At 40.7% G+C, this 6388-nt stretch overlaps 1 pseudogene; it reads right to left on the reverse strand.

Annotated features, from left to right (window-relative positions):
* Positions 1–2963: 2963 nt before the first annotated feature.
* LOC101840768 lies at positions 2964–6035 on the reverse strand (annotated as a pseudogene).
* Between the last annotated feature and the right edge of the window lie 353 nt (positions 6036–6388).

The following is a 6388-nucleotide window of genomic DNA, read 5'->3' on the forward strand; positions in this document are numbered from 1 at the left end:
GTGTGTCTGTATCTTCAGACTATCCCATGTGCACAGAGAATGCTGCTCCTGTCTTACCTGTAAGTTAAGACCTGACTGCATTCTGAGGTTGGGAGCAAAGAGAACTGGTTATGGCTTTTACTCTAGCTCCAACTTTCCTTTCCCTCTGCTGGTTCTGTGCCCCTGCCCATTGTCCTCAAATTTAGAACCTTTCTGATTCCGTTCCTGAGAGTCTGAGCCCCTTGTCTCCTGTTGGAGTAGCAAGTAGGGAGGGGACTATTCATCTGGCTATTGGCACTAGCAGAAGGAATTTTAGGGTCTACAGATCAAACCTCTTGTGGACTTTGAAAGGACCTCTATTTTTTTTTATCACTTTCCACCAAACTTTGTCAGAAACTTGTGGTGCGCTCCCCAACTTTTCTCTGGTGCTGCAAGGCAAACCGCCCTGTCTAACAAGTGTAGACACTGTAAACACTCTGGCTTGCATTTCTGCCTCTTCTTTTCCTGGGAAGATAGACATCACAGAGCAGGCTCAAACAACAGGCATGTGTTCATGCTCATTTTTCAGTACTGGAAGCTGAAAGTACGGCATCTAGATGTAGCTAGGGCTCTGGGGACCACTCAGCCTTGGTCTTCGGGTGTTTGTGCTTCTCTGACCATCTTAGGCTTCCTTGACTTGGAATACATCACTTTGTTCTCTGCCTTCATCTCGGTTGTGTTTACACTTCTCCTTTCGATTAAGACACCATCACACTGGGTCAGATGCTGTGGTCATTTGAATGAGAATGTCCCCCACAGGCTCAGATGTTTGACATCTTGGTCCCCAGTTTGCGGTGCTGTTTGGGGAGGATTAAGAGGCTTGGTCTTGTTGGAGGAAGTGTGTCACTGGAGGTGGACTCTGAGAGCTTGAAACACTTAGGGCATTTATAGCTCACATTCTTGGCTCCGTATGGTTCAAGATGTGAGCACTCAGCTACCTGCTCCTGCTCTAATTTCACTCTGCTACTTTGGGCTTTAACACTCTGCACTCTAGAGGGTTCTCAACCTGTGGGTCACAAACCCTGGGACTTGAATGACTTTTCCATAGGGTTTGAATATCAGATATCCTGCATGTCAGAAATTTGCATTCTGATTCAAAATTACAGTTGTGAAATAGCAATGAAAATGATTTTATCGTTGTGGTCACCACAACATGACATTAAAAGCATTAGGAAGCTTGAGAAGCAGTGCTTTAGAACCATAAGCCCAAATAAAGGTGTATAAATTGCCTTGGTCACAATATTTCATCACAGCAATAGAAGAGTAACTGAGGCAGGACTCACACCACTGCACTATGACCTCATTTTAACTTACTGAGTCTGAAACCATTTCTTTTCCAAGGTCACAGTCTGCAGCAGCAGGGGTCAAGACCTGAACATATGAATATTTAGATGGCACAATTCAACCCATAATACCCATATTTAATTTCTTCCAATTAGGGTCGCCCTTAACACCACATTGATCATAACAACACTATCCCTACATAATTATTGACAGTACCTCCCACTCTCAGTAATGTTCAAATCTTAATAATAAATTGTGTACTCCCATATTTTCCTTTCCATTTGCATGAAACTATGAAAATTAAAAACCTTTCTGCCATTATCAGTGTTCTAGACCACAAGTTTTGGGAAATGACACTTTTGAATTGTCCTACTTTCATTTTACATACATATATGGATGTGTACATAGTCTTATGGATATAAAAATACAGAGTTGTATATAAAAATGTGAATATGTATGTAGTTTTAAAAAAATCACCCCAATCCACTGTGATAGAATAACATGGTCTATAAACACAATTCTTAGTTTTTAAAAGCAACAGCCTTTCAGAAAAAAATTGAAAGAAAAATGAAACAAAACAGAGTTTTGTGTTGCTAGCAATAAGCAAACAAACTTCCAGTAGTTCTAACAAACTGGAAACTTGGAACTCCCAGGGTTCACAGAGGCTGTAAATTCAGCCAGATCAACTGCTTTGAACCCGCATTTGTTATGGGATTGGGGACAGCTCAGTTCTTTCCATGGCAACCGCTGGTGCTGTCATAAACACTACAGGACGGTCTCTAAATGACCCTGCAGTTGCTGGCCTATGAGGGAGATAAGATCTTATTAAAAATACAAAAGTTGGAGCTGATCTACTAAAGTATGGACATGCCGGCACGGGGACTTGCATTGTATATAAACAATACCTTCTCACCAGACCACCAAAGGTAAAGGAAGTTCCTTTGGCAAGATTCAACTACTTCTTACACAAATGACCTCCCAGGGCAGGTCACACAGGGAGGGAGCACAAGTAATCAGATGAATGGAGGTCGTCTGTCTCAAAGCCCTGCACCACTGAAGGGTGTTCCTTTGCGAAGGAGGGACGACGCTACTATTTCCTCTTTTTAAAAAAACAGTCATATTACTGTTTTCTAATTATGAAATGCATTTCCACTTTATAAATTTAGAAATACATATAGCATAAAAAACAAAAAAAATCAAATAAAAATTTTATGTCACCCAAGAATTTTTAAGATGGAATCATGTTCAATGTGTTTACAATTCCCCTTTTTACATGGCGCTAACCACTATTATTAATATACCATATCGTTAAAAATGCTTCATAAACATGACATTTAATGATTGTCTAGAAGTCTAGCGTGTTCCCAACCCAGTTTCATCATTTCTATATTGTGGAGCGGGTGTTTCAATGAGCTTAATTTGTTCATAGTATGAACACTAATCATCTTTAAACAAGTGCTTATTCAAATTTCAGACTCCTTTATTTAAACATTGTTTTTCAAGTGAACAATCGATCAAGGTTTCATTATTGGCTAGAAAAACATTGCAGCAGTGACCCTGGAAATCCCTCTCCACTTTTTGCAGCACAGAAATATGTTTTTCCAAGAGTCACTGCTGGAGTCTCCACAGTCTTCTCAGCTTTTCCTGCAAACTTCCTTTTCTTAGTTATTGTACTCTTGAAGAGCCTGGGCCATGAAGAGCTTGCCTAAGTTTTTGGGCAGTGAACTCCTTGATGTTCTGGAAGTTAAGTGTTAATCTGGCCTGCAATGAGCAACAAATCCACCCTGGCAGGGGCCTGATGGGGCTTGAAGAGTCATGGAGTGAGGACACACACTCACACACACACACACACACACACACACAGGACGGCTCCCCTCGACTCTGGCGCTACATATTCTCCTGTTGGCTGGCCACGCTGCTGATACTGATGTGCTCTGCTGCTTACAGGTGTTCCTCATGTATGTGTTGTATTTGAGTATGTGCTGGCTCATCTCATCTACCCAATCCATCAGCAACTGGAGATTCTTCCCCAAATGATAGATGGCTGCTCGTAAGGCTGAGCAGTTCATGTTTATCTGCCACAGCTGACTTCTTCTCAAGCTCCCACATTAGAACATTTTTAATTACAATCAGCACTTCCTCAAAGGTGACGCTTGCCTTTTTCAACGCTTCTGGGAGTGGGGGGGGGAGTGGAGGGGTCCTTCTTTTTACAAACTTCCATCAATTTAGAAGTCAGTCTGTATGCCTTCAGTGAGAGAGAACCTTGGGCAGTTTTTGTGGATCATAAATGAGAACGTCGGATTCTTCAATGGCTTGCTGGTAACTTAACTGAGAAGCCAGAAGTGCCCGGTAACAAATGAGCCCTAATACGTGGACTGATACCGGCCCACGTGGAGATGATCGATGCTGACATGGTGGAGGCTGCGTATCATCTCCATCTGATACTGGACCTCATCAAAGTCAGCATCATCTTCTGTGTACTGGGGGAATGGGAAAGAGTTGGTGATCTCTAATTGATCTTCTACAACCAGAGCAAGGAGCACTCCTTGAACAGTTCCTTGTCCTTTTTGGTAACATTTGATTATCTTTAATTCTACCAGGCTGTCCATCTGCACCTGCTTCATGGCTGAGTCTCCAGAACTGCCTTTGACTTTTTCCCTTCCCCACCGCGAAGGTGGCGGTGGAGCCGGAGCCTTCCTTGTGCGATGCCGTGTTCCCAGCCACACAGGAAGAAAGAGAAGCGTGGGGTACCCTATTTAAATTTATTTTAACACATTGCTGCAAGTGAATGCTTACTTCAAATTGTTTTATTTTAAACAGCTTTTTCAGACATTTCTCTACCCTAGCTTGGTTTACATTCCCATATGCATTTTATTAGAAAATTTTCTCAAACTAAGAAAAGTCCTTTAGAGTTTTTATTGGGATTACATTAAAACCATAAATTCAGATGCAAACAACTGACATTTTTACAATTTTTCAGAAACTTAACATGCGTACCCACTTATTCAATTATTACTTTGTATCTCTCGATAAACTTTTGTAGTTTCCTTCATAATGTTCCCACACATTCTTTGTACTTTCAATTTTTTGTTACTGTTGTGAATACAGCCTTCTTATTTTATTGCTTAATCAGAGATTGTTATGATATATGACATGGTGACTAATTATAAAATAGTTGCATTCTTCTTAGCCTATTCATTATACTATGTCATTAGTTATACGTTTATAATTGGCTGGTGTGTGTGTGTGTGTTACTGTCACACTATCAGAAAATATTAGATTTGGCTTTTAATTTCCAAAAATAACTTTGAAAAACTCTGTACCTTCCATTATCTATTGCTTTCAGAAAATATAACTGATAAACATGGTCTTTGATTTGTCCCTGATAGGAGTGAGAACAATTTCCTACATATTACAGCATTAACTGCCACACTGGGTGTTAGGTATAGCATTGGCCTAGGATAATACACATATCTAGGGGTTGCATAGCTAACAGAAACAGGTAGCAGGCTTATGTAAGTTAGTGAAAGCTGGCGGAGACAATGACAAAACACTCTTTCTAAAGGGAGTCACACAGCAGATGCCTGACTGAAGTAGATCACACCATATACAAACGTGGACCCACCTGTTAACAAACATTTTGACTTCCACATTGAAAACCCAAAGCTTAGCCCATTCTACATGTCAAGCTGTCCCCTGGGTGGAGCAGCCAAAACTTATCTGCCCTCAGAGCTTCTGAAACTCGCTTGCTGTAGGACATGCCTTGGTATTGAGTCACAGGATTTTCCATTCATTGATTGATGCTTCTTTTGAATATCATTGGACTTCTGCATCTTCACCAACACACCTCTCCCCTTAGTGAGAAGTGGGATTTTACTGAATTCATAGGTCAGCTTGAGAGGAATTACTATTTTAACAAAAGCGAATTACAGCCAATGAATACCATATATTCCTTAATTTATTCCCATTCCTATGGAATCTTCTCAGTATGCCTTATACTTTTTAGCACAGAGTGTTTTCATATTTTCTCTTGGATTTCTTATTAGGTCTGTTTTTTCCACTCTTTTACTGAAATTAGATTTATCACCTCTCTTTTAAATTCTAGAGAATTCACTCTCTACTAGAAGTCACATGGGCATCTTAAATGACCCAAACTGAATTCCTAACTCCCCATATGGAAGCTTTAAAGCAACCAAACAAACAAACAAACAAAGCTGCTGAGCTCCCATTGGTCTTCGTTTTATAGAAGTGCTCAAAGTGGAAAACTGGGCGTTTGCAGTTCTTCCTCACTGCCGTTCATCTTTCCCTCCACTGTCTGACACGTGCTCCACCAGGAAGTTCCACCAACTGTTTCTAAAGTCCCTCAAATCTACCCACTTTTCTCCTTCTCAGTTTCTATCTCCTCAGTCTGAGTCTGTATGCCTCCTGGCCAACATTGCTGTAGTCATTCCTGAACACCATTCACTGTGCTGGCCCTAAATTATGCTCTTAGGCAACTAGAGCAGTTTGCTAAAAATATAAAATACCTCACTCCCCCTCCCCCATGCCAACATTCTTAGAATTCCTCAGTAACTTCCCTTATACTTCAGATAAAATTGATCATTTGTATCGTGGTCTTCAAAGACCTGTATTATCTAGCTCCTCCCCACTCTACCTTGTATGATCATTACACAGATTTTTACTTAAGTACCTTTAATATCCTGAACACTTTTCAAAACAGGTTCATTGTCCATAGTTTGCCTCAGTTTCCATTCAACCTCTAATGGCATTTATGCCCAGCTTTCTTTCATAATTTTGGAAATTATTCTAAGTTCAGCTTTGAGGTCACCACCTGAGAAGAACCTCTTCAATCACTTAAAACAATGTAGATTCTCCACTCCACTGCTGGAAGTCTTATCTCTCCAACATATTTGTTTTTCTTAATAGCAATCACTATGATTGAAAATGATGTGCACACTGATTCCCTTATTGTCCCTTTCCCTCGACCAAACTCAGCTCCATGAGGACAGGCACCATGCATGTCCTATCTCTGCAGCCACTACTGCACTCTGGGACCAGATATGTTCTTCATCAGTGTTTCCTGAAT

This window comes from Mesocricetus auratus, unplaced genomic scaffold, assembly GCF_017639785.1.
Source record: "Mesocricetus auratus isolate SY011 unplaced genomic scaffold, BCM_Maur_2.0 Super-Scaffold_100015, whole genome shotgun sequence".
NCBI classification, from domain to species: domain Eukaryota; kingdom Metazoa; phylum Chordata; class Mammalia; order Rodentia; family Cricetidae; genus Mesocricetus; species Mesocricetus auratus.